General features: G+C 41.5%; 1 long non-coding RNA gene across 4 annotated transcripts in view; it reads left to right on the forward strand.

The window, feature by feature from the left end:
- The window catches only part of LOC108408850 (uncharacterized), a 67,637-nt gene that overhangs the window by 14,002 nt on the left and 36,635 nt on the right, over positions 1–17,000 (forward strand). Inside the window, exon 4 of one of the 4 annotated variants that reach the window (XR_012126668.1) lies at positions 3,488–7,198. The exons of 2 other annotated variants lie outside the window; for them this stretch is intronic. This is a non-coding gene — a long non-coding RNA (uncharacterized lncRNA). Of the gene's footprint in view, positions 1–3,487; positions 7,199–17,000 lie in introns of those variants that run through there. One more of the 4 variants, XR_012126667.1, reaches the window with a different exon arrangement.

Consider the following 17,000-nt stretch of genomic DNA (forward strand, 5'->3'; position numbering starts at 1 on the left):
AATAAAAATCATCCAAAATGAAACACACAGAAAAAAAAAAGAGTCAGTAAAAATGAAAAGAGCATCGGTGAGCTGCCAGACAGCTGCAGGAAGCCCAGCACCCACTAAGTGGAGCCCTCAAAGGAGAAGGGAGGGATGCAAGAAATGTCTGAAGAAACAAGACTGAATTTCCCCAAATTTAAGGAAAACTATAAACCCACAGATACAAGAAGCTCAACAAACTGCAAGCACAAGAAAGAAAAATAAAGAAAGCACACCAAAGCCCATCATAATAAAATTGCTCAAAGCCAGTGATAAAGAGAAATTCTGACAAATAGCCCGCCAGAAGAAAAAAGACATGTTATATGCAGAGGACCAAAGGCAACAAAATCTGGAGATTTCATGTTAAAAATAATAAAAGCCAGAAGAAAGTAAATTACATCTTTAAATTACAGGAAAAAAGCCTGTCAAGCTAGAATTCCACACTTAACAAAAATATCTTTCAGAAATGAAGGCCAAATAAAGGTTCTTTTTTAGCTATACAAAAGCTGAAAGAATTCATTATTGGCAAATCTGCACTTTAAGAAATGTTAAATGACTTACATTTATTTCCTTCTGGAAAATACCAGATGGAAATGTGCATCTACATAAAGGAATGCAGAGCAATGAAAATGAAAGTACATGAGTAACTATATAAGACTTCTTATTATTTAAAGCTCTCTTAAAAATAATTGGGCATTTAAACAAAAATATCAACAATTGTTGTGTAGTGGGGTTTACAACATATATAAAATAAAATGCATAACAACAATTGTATAAAGGCCAGGAGGAGAAAGTGTAAGTGTGCTACTGTTAGGTTTTCATTCTGCACATGAAATGTTATCAAATCACTTGAAGGGAGACTGTGGTAAGTTAATGATGCATACTATTAACCCTAAAGCAACCACCAAAATAAAAAAATAGAGTTATAGCCAATAAGCTGACAAAGGAGATAAAACAGAGATCCTAAAATTTAGTACATTAATTTTTTCTGCCAAAAGAAAGCAGAAAAAGTGGAAAGGGGAAATAAACAACAGATGGGACAAATAGAAAACAAATAGCAAGGTGATGGACTTAAACCTAACCATTCAATAACAACATTAAACGTGAATGTTCTAAACACCCTAATTTAAAAGGCTGAATATTTAATAGGAAATACAAAAGCAACACTGAACACGTTATTTACAAGGACACACTTTAGCTATAAAGGCTAAATAGTTTAAAAGTGAGATGATGAAGAAAGATATAGCATGCTAGCACCCATTTTAAGAAAGCTGGAAAGGTTGGATATACTAACATCAGAAAAAAGTAGCACCTACACATTAAAGGAAATCCAATCAGTTGTGTACAGTTTCCTTCAGATAAAAAGCACAACACAAGTAGATAGTACCTTACATGTCTGGAGTGCAGTATGGCACAGTAGAAGGAACAGTGGATAAGGAATCTGGGGGGAAACAATAAAGGTAAATACAGCCTTGCCTTTTCAAAAATCATTTTTTTTCACAAAGCCTTCAGTCCCCAAAGCCCTTTCCTGTGCTGACTCTGTGACACTGAATGTCACACAGTGTCTCTGGACCTTGGTTTCCTTATCTGTAAAATGAAAGGGTTGGACTCTGTTATCTCTAAGGTTCCTTCCAGCTTTAAAAGTCTGATAAAAACGTCATCTACCCTATGATGTCATGTAAAGACCCAGCTGGGCGGCTCCTCCATGCTTCCCGCTCTGGGCTAACCTGCCGCCTCATGCCTTTCAAATATGTGGACAGGAAATGAAAAACTGAAGATTGTTTTTGTGTGTGTGTGATAGGGTAAGGGGAGCTTAGAGTCTAAAATTAAATAGGATACAATTCTGTAGAAAAGTACGGAGAGTAGGAACTAACTGAGAAAGCCAGCAGGGAGCAAAGCACCACAGGCTTTTGACATAGTCTGGACAGGCCCTGGTGGTCAGAATAGATGTCTTTTCATTGTTTCTATTACAGTATGTTTGGTCCTTGGACAGAAATGTATGGAATACATACTGTTTCAAGACACTAGGTTAGGTCCTAAAAATATTGAGGGAAAAGCAAGCTCCATTATTTGGCTAGAATATAATTAAACTTATAACTGCTTTAGGAATTAAGATCAAACAACTTGCAAAAAAAAGTATAATTAAACTTCTACAATAAATATTGAAGGATTACAGCTGCACATTGAAATTTCTATACATATTTGTTGTTAGGCATTTCTTGAAGAATGAAAACAAAATGCTGTTTTGAGAACTTGCCAAATTTTTAGTAACAACAGTATTCTGTATTTGGGGAAAGTGTAATACTGGTATTTTAGGTAAAGTATTGTGTTTGTCTTTGGGGTTAAATGGTGCTAGATAATTAGGAAAATTATTCTGAACCCATTTAATCACTTGGCATTATTATTTCAAGGCTAACTAGGTTAAAAGATACCTATCTGAAACAGGAAATGAGAACTGTAAAACAACTTTTTCTATTTTGGGATTTGCTTTCAGGCAGATCAACCCTAGGGACCCTGCTGTTCACCTGAGATCACACTGTATGGAATACAATATGTAAAATTTCAGGCTCCTAAACACTTTGAAGTCTGACATGGAAAGGAAAGACAGGGTAAGAGGAAAAACAACTAGAAAAGAAGAACGCTACCATGGACAGAAATGGAGTCTCTGTGTGGCTGAAAACAGTGGTAATATTAGCCAAAGCTACCAGGAAGCTAGAAGGATGTGTGTGTAATTAGACAATGGGAAATCAGTTTTATTTTCTAAGGCAGATCTGCTTAAGATGATGATAAATTTCTGGTTGGATCCCAGGGAGTAAGTTTAAGTGAAGTGAGAGACAAGTAAGTTTAAGTGGGCCTCCTGCCGAAGGAAACCCAACTTACTTAGATAAATCTGTGACTCATGAAACCTCTTGGTAATATGATTTAACAATGTGGTATCTGTGATTGTTGCCTTTTGGAAATGATCGAACTTTCCCTTGTGGCCTGGTCAGATTTTATCAATTTCCCATGCATATTTGAAGAGCATGTGTATTCCTACTAGGATTGTTTACTGGGGTTGTTTTGCTTTATATTTACACACTCAGAGAACTTTTGTCTTTTAATAAGGTATTTAAACATTTATATTTATTCAGATATGTTTGTGCTTATGCTTGCTTCATTATTCTTTGGTTGCAAGCAACAGCAGAAATCAAGTCTGGTTAATGTGAACAAAAGGCAAAGGTACTGATAGCAGAGAATTGATAGTAAAGCTGGAAGGAGGTGGCAGGGTCTAGTTTCCAAAAATAATGCAACAATATCTTCCATCCTACATGCTCCTCTTCGGTGTGATTTAGACACTTCTCCCTTCAAAAATTAGGATAAATGTGTCTCCTTCTTGAATCTAGTAGATTTGTAACAAATGTCAGAATTGAAGCCAGGTGACTTCTGAGGCTATCATAAAAGGCAACACAGCTTGTCTGGTTTTCAGGCGATGCTTTTTATTGGAACTCAGCACGCATGACATGAAGAAGCCCCAGCAGTCCATGGAGAGACCAACCTGAAGAGGCACTAAATCTCCCAGCCATCAGCCTTGGCCGAGCCCTCAGCCAGTAGCCCAACGCTGAACCTGCTAGGTGCGTGAGTGAGCCGTTCTGGAAGTGGGTCCTCCAGCCCTAGGTGACATTCTGGGGAGCAAAAGAGCCTTCCCCTCCACACTCTGCCCAGAGTACAGATTTGTGAGCTAATGAAATACTTGTTTGATTCACTGAGTTTTGAGGTGATTTGTGACACAGCAGTAGATAGCTTGATTTTATTGCGGAGAACCAAGCTTGAAAATGTGGAGAAAACATGGCAACTTCTGAGAAACAGGAAGGAGGAATGGACTTGTAAACCTTATGGGTTGGGCACCACAACTGGAATGAATGGCTACTACTCGTTTGCAGTCTTATTGTCATTCTTCTTAGTCCCAGGTCTCTGTGAAGAGGCCTCCTGCTGTGCTGACTCAAACACGCACTCACCCTTTGGCTACCAATGGGCAGAAAATGAGAATGACAGCCCCAGTAATCCGTAACCAAGGGGAGAGCGACAATTAGTCAAAAGGCAATATAAATATAGGAAGTCTTACTAGTTTCTATCACTGCTATGACAGATTACTGCAAACTTAGTGGTTTTAACCAACACAAATTTATTACCATACAGTCTGGAGGCCAGAAGTCCAAGTGGGGTGTCCCTGGGCTAAAATCAAGGTGTCAACAGGGCTGTAGTCCTGGAAGCTCTGGCAGTGACTTGGTTTTCTTGCATTTCAACTTCTAGAGAGGCTGCCTGCAATCCTTGGTTTCTGTCCCCCTTCCTTCATTTTCAAAGGCAGCATTGTTGCATTGCTGAGTGACTTTCTTCCATGTCATAACTTCCTCCGAGTGACTCTTTTCCTACCTGCCTCTTTCACCTCCCCTTGTGATTACATTGGGGCCACCCTGATAATCCAGGATAATCTCCCCATCTCAAATTGCCTAATTAATCACATCTGCAAGGTCCCTCGTTTTTTTTTTTTGTATGTCAAATAACTATTTGTTTCTGTATTTTTTTCTTAAGGTATTATTGATATATACTCTTATGACGGTTTCATATGAAATTGTGGTTACTACATTCACCCATATTATCAAGTCTCTCCCATACCCCATTGAAGTCACTGTCCATCAATGTTGTAAGGTGCCACAGAGTCACTACTTGTCTTCTCTGTGCTACACTGTCTTCCCCATGAACCCCCACACCATGTGTATTAATCATAATATTCTGCAAGATAATATATTTGCAGGCTCTGGGGATTGGAATGTTGATATCTTTGGGGGGGACCATTAGTCTACCTACCATAGTATTCAAAAGCAGAATGGATGTTGGGTGGTCCCACCACTCCAAAAATATGTCCTTTACACTACATTCTGGTTTGTTTTTTTCTCTTCCTCATTTTACTGAATTCATCAAGCTATCCTTGTTCCATTTTTTTCTACTCAAGTAGTTTGCAACTCAAACATCCAGTTTATATTTGCCTATGTGGCACCCTTATATTTATAATGCGCACTTGACTTACATTTTTCTGTATGTTTAGATATAGTATCTGTGTATTTCCAAATAAGCAAAAATCTTAGCAAGCTTTTCTCTCACTGGGCTCAGTCTTCTAGGGTACCAATTTATCTTCAGTTCAGCCTATCAGTATAGCATGGTGATTAAGAGCTTGAGTTCAAATCCTGGTTCAGTCATTTATTACTGTGTTGCCTTGAGTAAGTTAATCTTTCCATTCTTCAGTTTACTTAGCTGTAAAATGACTGCCTACTTTGTAAGAGTATAAATATTAAATATGTTAATATATGAATGTTTGGAAGAGTATCTACATTATAATATTACTGTTCAATCTATCCATTTTTAAAATTTCAGTGAACATATTCTGATTTGTTTTCACAATAACTTGGCTTTATGAATGTAAGATCCTCTATTTTCCCTGGGAGGATAAAAATATATATATTATAAAACTTCTTTTTGCTATAGGAACAATGACTTTTGGTGTTCAATCTGTATGAGTGAAATTGGTTCCTCTCTATCATAGTAATGGATTTCGAGGATTGAATGGTGATTTAGGGCTTTTCTGCTCCTCTTTGTGTTTGGAAGTCTCATTTGCCTGTCTGGGACCAGTTCTAATTCTGAGGGTAGAGCTTTGCTGATTGTGGTGGGAAGGGGAGCAGGACAGAGCACAGTGCAGGGCAGGGGATGTGGGAGTTTACTTTCTGCATGTGTATGTGGTCTCACTTCTCCTGGCAGTCCGTGAGCAGCAACTTGGGGTGACACCCCTGTGTCCTTGGCCCAAGGACCCTTAGTCACAAGGACTGAGTGTCAGGGTTTTGGGGGTGGACATGTCTACCTGCTGATTCTCATTACCCTTCTTAATTTTCTTCATATTCTCACCATCTAAAATAATCTTAGTTACTGGTTGTTTATTTATAAGTTTATTATTTGCCTCTGTGAAGGCGAATCCCCAAAGCCTAGTAGTGTGTTTTGCACAGAATGACATATGTGTATTTGTTGAGTGAATGACAGATGCAGTAATGTTATTCTTTGGTCATTCACCGTGATGAAAGGGCCTGCTTCTTGCGGCCACTGCCTTTGAGCTTGAAGCTGCCCCGACTCTCACCCTGGTCCCGCCCCGTACCACTTTTGGTTTGTGGCTCTACTAGCAATTCAATCCTGCCTGCTTTACATGATTAGGAATTCCTCTGAATTCCTGGACCACTGATACTGCCTTGTCTTCTAGAGCTCTAATGAATTTTTTAAACTATCTTTTTTGTTATACCTAGGGATTTGTGGAAAGAGAAAATGTAGTAGCTCCACAAGTAACTTTACGGATTTCCAGTGTTGTCGCATCGTTCTGCAGGCTTTCAAACTTCATATAAATGATACCAAGTTTTTCAGTCCTTCAGATCACACCAAGAGGAAACACTCACTTTGGTCAAATTTTGAACGTCTTTATGGGCTTTGCTATTCTTGTTTTTAACAAACTAAGAGTAGGCCCTATGCCAGAAGCCTGGGGTAGTTAATCATAGCTAGCTAGAATTTAATAATATTGCTCTATTTTCCATCATAATTAATGGTTTCCTTCTATGTTTTAGGAGTGTTGCTAGCTTTCCATTTGCAGTAGTGATTTATGTTTCCTTAATAAATAAGAAAAAAAATGTTGATTTAAAGAAAAATGCTAAATAAATACCATACAGGAGGTACACAGAGATGGCAAATAAATTAGGAGTTTGTACTGAAATGGCTGAAATTTGATACACACTTGACCTAAAGGATGATGTTCAAGTTCCTTAATAGGCAGGGAAACCTCTACGTGCCTGACCTCTTGCTTTTCTCTTCAGTCTGGTCACCACTATTCGACTTCAATGCACAAGGCTTGGCGGTTGTTCCTCCCTTTCCAGAGGGAGGCGCCTTGGCTAATGTGATCTCTCCTTTTATGGTATTTCCTGCAGCCTGGAAGCCCCCTCCTCCACCTGATTCTCAGCATCCTGTCAGCGTCCTCGCACCTTTTCCCCTCTTAGTCCCCGCGGGTAAAATTCAGTGCCCGTGCCAGCATCCTTACGGCCTGAACAGTTTACTAACGCCGAAAGAAAGATTCATTTGTAATGTTCAAATAAAATAAGGGGTATAAAATGAACATTCTCAAAAGTTTTTTTTAATTTCATCTTTCATAGTTTGGAATTTTAAAAGTAGGTCTGTCCAGAGATCTCAATACTTGTACTTTAATTATTTTTCTTTCAACACTGAGATAATACATTAACTTGTCATCTAGATTAAGGGTAAAAAAGGGATCACAAAGAAGGGAAAAATAAAAACGATGATGAGAAATAGTAAGTTTTTTTACATCATTTCGACATTACTTGGCTGGCTACTACCTGCACCTGGATGCTTTTATTAGAAAACGAGAGCGCAAATCGAGTGTTTTGAATGTAACACGTTTAAACGTTTGACCCTTTAATGGCAAAAGCTCCTAAGTAACTGTTGTGGCCATTGGGATGTTGGAACAATTTTCAAGTTTCATGATGCATACATACAATAATAAGCACAACAGCGCATACCGAATGCTGTTAGACTTATACGTACTGCCGTCGTGCTGAAATAACTGCATTGGCTCCCATTCATATATTCATTCAAAAGCCTTATTCCAAAACTGATATTCACACGATTAAAAATCCTCAGTGTACTTGGCCAGAAGTAAATTCTTGTCTTAACAGAGATGCAGGTGATACTTTCAAAATTACTGCTGTATTTGGGGAAAAGCTCAATTTTAGCCTTTCTTCCTATGTATATCGCGTGGCCAGGACTGGAGAGGAAGGGCTTTGTGGGGGTCTGGGGAAGTGACTTCTCACATTTGACTACAGAATGTGATGTATACCGCTGTAAACGTTCAGGCTTTGAATGAGAAAGCGAATGGAGTGAAATCGCTCTCACACCATGCATCTTGTGTGTTCATCTTAACCTGCCAGCCACTTTCTCCATCAATCTGGGGAGGTCAACCGCGGAAACGCCTCCTGAAAGGGAAAAGCCAGGGTCCTGAGGTGGTGTGTGCTGCCTTACCCAGCGTTACCTGAAGCATTCAGCTACTTCACCCAGATAACAAGCTTCTTGTTTCAATTTGGTCGTTTCCGTGGGGAATTGCGGCAAGGGTAGGTTCTGGGTGTGGTGATGCCAAGAGGAAGCCCACCTCTCAGCTTTCCTGCTTATGGCTAACCTTCCCAACGCCAGCCCCCGTGATCGGCCTTAAAGACCTGCCAACCAGGATATGGGGGGCTGTGGCCGAACCCGACCCAGCCGCCACCGCAGACTGCTGAGGCGCGTGCGCTTCTCCCCCATTCTTTGGCGTCTGGAGGCGGATCCCCTTCCCTGCATTCAAGTCCTTATATGCACCGGCTGCACCAGCCCACGTTACTCCAGCCCCACAGGTAAGTAATTAATGGGGGAGGGAGGGCGTCGCTCCTCTTTTTCTATGGATTTTTTCAGCGCTGGAGCTTTAGAATCCTGACGAGAAACCAGTAGTTGCGATTGAAGGGCCATTTTGTTGCAGCGCACGAATTGGATACACACAAAGTCCCTTTGCCCCTACGACAAGCACGGCAGAGTTACGAACAGCTCTAAAGATACAGCCAGAATTACCCGCAAAAAGCCTGGGCAGAAAGGGTGCGCACCCCTCCCCCACCCACGCCGGTACAGAGGGACCCGGTCAGGACGCGCAGCCTCCCCCCTGCTGGGGACCACGCCCCCTCCGCCTCCTTCCCCCTTTACTCCTCCCAGGAAGCGGTGATAGACAGTTCTGTGTGGTTCTCCACCCCCATCCCCCGGCAGAGCGGAGTTTTATGTGTCTCATAACAGCCAGTGCAGCCGCCATCCACGCACAGGCAAAGAAGCATGCGCCATTTAAATACACCCACGCAGCCCCAGCGCCCTTAGCCTATCCGGGCGCGCAGCCCACGCGCACCGCGGCTCTGGGCTTGGAGGTCCGGCACGTTGGGCTCGCGGACCCCGCAAACCGACACTCTGAGGGTCAGGATCCGGTGCTGTGGGGCCGGGGTGGGCGGGGGAGGCTGGGCCCGGGGCCTCTGGCGCGACACCTGCCTGAGGACGCGAGTGAAATAGACCAGGGAGAAGCTTTGGGGTGATTTTGGTCCATTTCTACGGCAAAGAAGTAGACATGGCGAGCGACTCCCCGGCTCGCAGCCTGGATGAAATCGATCTCTCGGCTCTGAGGGTGAGTAGAACGTGTTTTGTGATTTCTTTCCAGTGGTTCAGGTCAGGGTGAATGGGCTCGGTGCATGGACTGGAGCTGGGGCTGGTGGGTAGAGGCGTGGGAATGCGACGCGGAGGGAACCTGGCTTCTCATGGTGATTCGGTGCTGCTAAGGTGCTCTTGGCTGAGCCTGTGCGGTACGGGTCCTCCTTTGGTTGTGGCTGAGACTCCCCGGAGAGCGAGTGGGACTCGTGCCTGTTTCATCTTAGACCTGTGTGAGAGCATTAAATGAAAGGTTCGTGTGTGTGTACAAGCCCCGTGTGTATACAGTCGTCTCATACCAAGACGCGAGAGACCCCACGGTCCCTTTCTGCAAAAAGAATACTAGCAGCATGAATAAAGGCAGTGGTCTCTCGCATTATCCAGATACCTGCAAGATGACATTGTGAGCTGGGTTTAATTCAGCCCTGCCTGCGCTGAATTTGTGGCTGTGACATTTCAGTCCTATGGCTCAACTTAAGCAGGTGAAAGGGATGTGTTCTCTGCTTTTCCCCAATCAGACCGGAACTCCCGGGAGCGTGTGTGTGTGTGCTCTGTGTCTATGGCCAGTCCTTTGTAGAGCACCTACCTCCCCTCAGCCCCAATGGTTTGCGTTTACCTTCACGTGAATTGCTTCAGACGCCGTTTCATTGTATTACTAAAACATCACAGTTATAGAATCCATTTTGCTGTTGTTTTGAGATCAGAATACCAGGAATCCCAGTGCAGCCTCGACGCCCCCCCACCCCCACCCCTCAATCCCAACACTTTCCTTCGGGGAAGGGGGCAGTGCTTTCTTGCCATTTTAATTAGATGTTGCCTGCCGTGAAGGGGTGAGGGGTGGAGGGGGCCAGCAGCGGGGATCTGAGAAGGATTTAACACTAATTTAGGGGCTGCTTCTTTCTTTCCTGACCCCCCTTCCCCCGCCAAAAAAAAGCAGCTGCGTATTCTTGAGACACGGAGGGTTGGCGAGTGTGAATTGATGCTGGCTCTCAACACGAAGACACACAAGAAGGGTGAAGCTCGGAAGTTCACACGCCCTCCTGAGGAATACATTGTTAGACTGGTGCTAAATCTTGGGAATATATACCTGGATCTTCAGTACTTCTAACATTGCCTCCTTCACGGTTATTTTAGAGAGATTCCTTTATGGTCAAAGTGATACTTCTTCTTTAGTCTCATTAATCCTTTCTCTTTATCTTCCCCATTTTTTTTTTAACTCTACTTCTTAATCATTCTATCCAAGTAGTGAGATTTCTGCAAAGCAGTCAAGGGTTTGAGCAGAAATGCCATTCGAAATTTTTTTTTTAAATAGTTGGGCAGCAAAAGCTCATTCATGTGTTTTTACAGAGAGCTGTCTGTTCCCTGGTGCAGACATGCCACATTCAGAATGTGCTGCCCCTGGCCAGCTGGGGGTGGGAACTGGTAACAGGGTGGGTGCTTTGGCCAAATCTGAGGCTTCCTGCTTTATAGAGTGTGTGCTCATTTGTCCTACTTTCTGCACTGGGAGTTGCTGCCAGTGGGTTAATCAGGTGGATGGATGGCCCAGGCTTGAGGGTAGGGGAAGGTGGCTAAAGGAAGGGTGTCGGGGAGGGGTCTGAACAATGGGCAAGGCTTATGATTTTTCCTGAACCAGAATCTTAGCATCTCTTCTCGGTTGGAAAGTGTCTGATGTAATTTTAAGTTGGCCTTGATTGGAGGTATACCTCGTGGGCTCTTCTTGCCTGGGAAAGGTTTTATGAGATGCCAAGCACAGAGCCTGCAGGCTTGTGAGCAACCACCAGGGCTCAGTGGCCGGCCTGCAGTATGATTCACACACGAGAGACCTGCACTCCGGCGATGGCATTTTGTAAAGATATCTTTGCAGGATTCACTGCAATTGCTCCTTGTGGCCTGGGCTTAGTGCTTTGCCTCTCTTTATGTGCTGGTAGGAGGTGTGGAAAGAGGGAGGGCTACAGCTAGCCCAAGGGTTGGGGAACTGCTGCTGGTGACTTAAATGCGATGTAGAGAGGTGAGCTCTATTGCTTAAGGTCACATAGCCCCTCCTTCCTGGGGATGGGGTGGGGAGGTGAGAAGGGTGGTTTGAAGAGAGAATCTAGGTTTCCTGACTCCTCCCTCATTCAATGCTCTTTTCTATAAGTCACATTGTCTGTGGTTGAATCAGAATTCAATAATACATTTTCTGCCTGAGCACAAAACATGGCGGAGAGGAATTATATCACCAGGGTCATGGAATTTTATTTATTGAGAACAGAGAAACTGCTTCATGCAGGCTAGCACATAATACATAAAACCATGGAGCTTCAAGGTACCTTTGGAATTCATCTTGGCCAATGCTCCTTTGGTTGCTCCTCTGCAGACAAATGACTGTATCATCTGGGACAGATAGTTGTCTTACATGGAACCCCTCTTCCTAAGCCGTTTCCATATGAACATGTCCCAAGGGGGCCGGTCTAGATAGACATATTATACAGATGTCTGTGAGGTTTGTGGAGTTCTATGTATGTTTTGTAAGTCTGTGTGGATACATAAATATATATAGTATTATGGACATATCAACTATCCATGTGGGTGTATGAAATGTGTGTATACATACATAGGCTACAGAAAACAATCTATTCATTCTAACCCAGGACTTGAGTCATCCTTCCTTCAAGACATCACAATATTAAAAGAAATGAAATTTGCCACCAGTATACCTTATTACATAGGAGGTGAGATGGGCCCAGGAAGCTTTCTGGAGATTAGTGTGTATGTGAATCTGAGCACGTTGGCTGTCCTTAACTTGGCCCGCAGAGTAAGGCATTCAAGGCCAAGACTGGCTGTTACTAACTTCATACTCTTAGGTTTCTGCCAGGACTCCCACACACTTTTCTATTTGAACAGAATTAGATGACCTCTGCTTGTCTTTCCTCCACCCCTCACTCTCTTCTGGGCATAGCTATTTCTTTTTCTATCAAAATCTAGATTTATCAATTGACCTCATCTGGAAGACTGTGGGCATCCTTCCTGCTACATTTTCCATGCTTGTGTTGTAAATGGTGTGGGGATTTCTTTCCGTCCACTCACTAAACTGTGGGCTCCTGAGGCCAGAGGCTAAGTCTTGTTCATCTTTGAGTCCACAGTCCCAGTTAGTTGAGTAAATGAACAAATGCATGAATGAGCAAGTGAGTGAATGGAGTGGACTGCGCACTGGGTTCTCTGTGACTTTGTGTAAGTCACTTAACTGTGGTTAACTTAAAAATGGGAATGATCACGACTCCTTGCCTTCCTCCTATGTTGGTTTTGAAAATCAAAGCATTTACAGCAATACTTTGAAAACTGTAAAGCTCTATGCAAATATGCTATAATCATTCCATGATTAAATAGAACTTTATGAGAAGCTTAATCCCACTAATGTTTGATCCCAATGATTGGACCTAATCAAAACTGTTCTTCCCAAAACTATGTCCGAAGTCCTGCATCTTTTTAATAGTACCTTTTCCTTTTTTTGTGCCACTACGATCTTGTATGTTTCTTTGATAGCCTGGGTTGACCTTTGCCCCAGTATCAGCATTCATTACACATGAACTGAGCTTAGTTCAGAAGCTTTTTGGAGATTAGCATGCTTCTAAACCAGTATCAAGTATCAGCATTATTCATTAAACCTGTGTTTTTCTTTTCTTAAAAAACATTTTGTTCTCTTTATGGATTAACCATTATTCAAATTAAACACATTTATTATGCCCATTCCTTTTCAAAGTTTGTTGAGAGGTGGGGCAGGGGAGGGTGTCTGAAATGATACACTACTAGTGTAGTATTTAAAACCTTCTGGTCAGAGGTCTCATGGGCTTAAAGAAATCTCGAAACATTATTAATTCAGAGTGCTTAATTAAATTGGTGTTACATGAGAGTTTAGTAAAGGTGAATGAATTGATAACAGTATCTTGAAGTGATAATAACATAGCAGTTTTTTAAAGTAGATACATTTGTTGTTTAGAGATATTAAACAGGTGTTTTCTTTGCTATGACATTGCCTCCTAATAAAGTAGGCTGTAGTAGTAGTTATCAGAACATCATAGAAGTATGCAAAATCATTTTCAGTATTCATTATTAACTGTAGTAATCTTAGTACAAATGCTACTGTAAGTCGTGGTTTGCTGCTTGCGTAACTATCTACATAGGAAGTTGTGGAATAGTTTGTCGATGAAAGAGTACCCAACACTTTTCCTTCAAGGACCCCTTCCCCCGCCACCAATCTGTAAAGTTCTTTGACATCTGTTGTAATTTTTTAGTCTTGCCAGTTGGCCTTTTCTTCTTTTTGTGTCTCTGCCCTGGAATTAATCTCCTGTGCCCTTCTTGTTTTACACCATTCCTTCTTTCAGTGGTAGGGGTTCTAAGGTCCACCCAGCGTTGAGCTCCTGTGTTTGATTCATGGCTGCCATACGCAGCTGAGCACAATCAGTCTCTGGGTCTCTTTCTGATCGAATTTGGATAACCCATGTCTGAAAGATGCTTTAGTGTCATTGGTTTTTCCATTTCTGTGTGGAAAGTAGCTCTCTGAGAACAGCGCCTCAGATTAACAGTGTACTGAATATTCCAAGCAAATCTGGGTAAATTTTTTTCATCAAAATATAGTTGGTATACAATATTATATTGAAGTACACAACATAGTGATTGGATGGTAATCTACATTATTAAATGCTCACCCCAAGTAGGGTGGTTACTGTCTGTCAACATATGTGTTATAGAACCTTGACTATGTTCTCTGCGCTCTACTTTCATTCCTGTGACTACTTTATATTATATATGACTGAGATTTTGGGTGATAATTTTTGAATGAAATTGTATTATAAGGTTCCTAGTAGAGAGAGGGGGGGACTTAAATAGAAAATTTTGAATGAATTCAGCTTGCAATTTCTTCCATTCTGGCTGGAAGCATATTTCCCCCTAGAGAAAGATGAGTCTCTGCTTTTTACATGCCCAGGCTGTCTTTTTTTTTTCTTCTTTTTTTGGTATCATTAATCTACAATTACATGAAGGACATTATGTTTACTAGGCTCCCCACTTCACCAAGTCCCCCCCACATACCCCTTCACAGTCACTGTCCATCAGCGTAGTAAGATGCTGTAAAATCACTACTTGTCTTCTCTGTGTTGCACAGCCCTCCCTTCCCCCCTACTATACATGCTAATCATAATGCCCCCTTTTTTTTCCCCACCCTTATCCCTCCCTTCCCACCCATCCTCCCCAGTCCCTTTCCCTTTGGTAACTGTTAGTCCATTCTTAGGTTCTGTGATTCTGCTGCTGTTTTGTTTCTTCAGTTTTCCTTTGTTCTTTTTTATTTTTTTATTTTTTATTGAAGGGTAGTTGACACACATTACATTAGTTTCAGATGTACAACACAGTGATTCAGTATTTATATACATGATAATTCTAGCTACCAGCTATCACCATACAAAGTTCTTACAATATTTTGACTATATTCCTTATGCTATACATTACATCCCGGTTACTTATTTATTTTACAATTGGAAGTCTGTACTTTTTTGTTTGTTTGTTTGTTTGTTTGTTTTTTGAGAGAGCATCTCTCATATTTATTGATCAAATGGTTGTTAACAACAATAAAATTCTGTATAGGGGGGTCAATGCTCAATGTACAATCATTAATCCACCCCAAGCCTAATTTTCATCAGTCTCCAATCTTCTGAAGCATAACGAACAAGTTCTTACATGGAGAACAAATTCTTACATAGTGAATAAGTTACATGGTGAACAGTACAAGGGCAGTCATCACAGAAACTTTTGGTTTTGATCATGCATTATGAACTATAAACAATCAGTTCAGATATGAATATTCATTTTATTTTTATACTTGATTTATATGTGGATACCCCATTTCTCTCTTTATTATTATTATTTTTAATAAAATGCTGAAATGGTAAGTAGATGCAAGATAAAGGTAGAAAACATAGTTTAGTGTTGTAAGAGAGCAAATGTAGATCATCAGGTGTGTGCCTGTAGACTAAGTGTTAATCCAAGCTAGACAAGGGCAACAAAACATCCACGGATGCAGAAGATTTCTCTCCAAACGGGGGGTGAGGTTCTAAGCCTCACCTCTGTTGATCCCCAATTTCTCACCTGATGGCCCTGCGACTGTGCCTGTCTTAGGTTGTTCCTCCCTTGAGGAATCTTACCCGTCTCTGGCTAACCAGTCATCTTCCGGGGCCATACAGGGAAATGTAAAGTTGGTAAGTGAGAGAGAAGCCATATTGTTTGAAAAGGTTAGTTTTTTACTTCTTTGCAGATTTATGCCCTGTGGCTTCTGTGCCCAGCATTTGTCTTGAAGTGTCTTTACCACTTGGAAGAATTATGATACTCGGTAAATTCTATATGAGGCACGAATTCTATTTAAGGGTTGTAATTAGGAAGGAAGAAGAAAAGCTATAGAAGTAGCAAGTGGAAGAAAACATGGGAAGATTGATTATTTCTTTGACATATCTTCTTGTAGAGTAACTTCAGCATGTATAGGTTTTAAACTACTAATTAAATTGCGCACACACACTGACATAATAGGAGTACAGTTACATAACCAAAGCAGACCTACAATTTCCAGCCATCTCCAGTGAAACCAAGAAAACCAGTTAGGCACCTTAGGCATTTGTGAAAACTCATCTATGATATGGTGGGTATTGTCCAACTGAACTTGAACAGTCTGAGAGAAATCAGACAAATTAAAACAACCCATTCCTGGGGACTGTTCACATCCCATATGTTCTTCTAACAGTAGATAGTCTGTAGTTGTAAGATTTTGGAGCACTACAATTTGCACTTCTCCTAATTCTTGGTTGAGTTCCCACAGTATAGATCCAGTCATATTTGTTGTTTTACTGTATGCACAGGCCAGCTTAGATATCTCCTTCATTCCCATGGCAAGTCCAGGAACCAGTGGGATGAGTGCATCTACAGCTCTAGCAGTGCATGGATCTTTGTTGGGGTTTTTTGATAATCATCTTCTGGTATGAGTCTTCCAGAGAGTGCTGATGTTGGAAGTTCTTTTTCATATCGTATCTTAGTTCATTTTCTGGGTAGCCAAATTAGGCTTTGATCCTCTGTATAAACACAAACAGACCCTTTGCCTACACTTTTATACGCCCTTTATACCATTGTGTAGAATTCATTGGAGGTCACCACACAGGAACTACTTTTTTTTTTAAGAGAAAGGAATATTATCAGAAAAATGTACCTCCATAGCCGATCATCTGACACCCATTAAGTGGTCAAAATTAAGGATATTTAAAGCATGCATTAATTGTTGATTTACAGTTAGTTTTATCCTATCAGGGAGTAATCCTCCTTTTCTTCTTCTTTTTTTTTTTTTGTTATTAATCTACACTTACATGATGAATATTATCTTTACTAGGCTCTCCCCTATACCAGGTCCCCCCTATAAGCCCCTTCACAATCACTGTCCATCAGCATAGCAAAGTGTTGTAGAATCACTACTTGTCTTCTCTGTGTTGTACAGCCCTCCCCTTTCTCCCTCCCCCTCCCCATGCATGCTAATCTTAATACTCCCCTTCTTCTCCCCACCCCCTTATCCCTCCTTGCCCACCCATCCTCCCCAGTCCCTTTCCCTTTGATACCTGTTAGTCCATTCTTGGGTTCTGTGATTCCGCTGCTGTTTTGTTCCTTCAGTTTTTCCTTTGTTCCTATAC

Source organism: Manis javanica, chromosome 17 (assembly GCF_040802235.1).
Source record: "Manis javanica isolate MJ-LG chromosome 17, MJ_LKY, whole genome shotgun sequence".
NCBI lineage: Eukaryota > Metazoa > Chordata > Mammalia > Pholidota > Manidae > Manis > Manis javanica.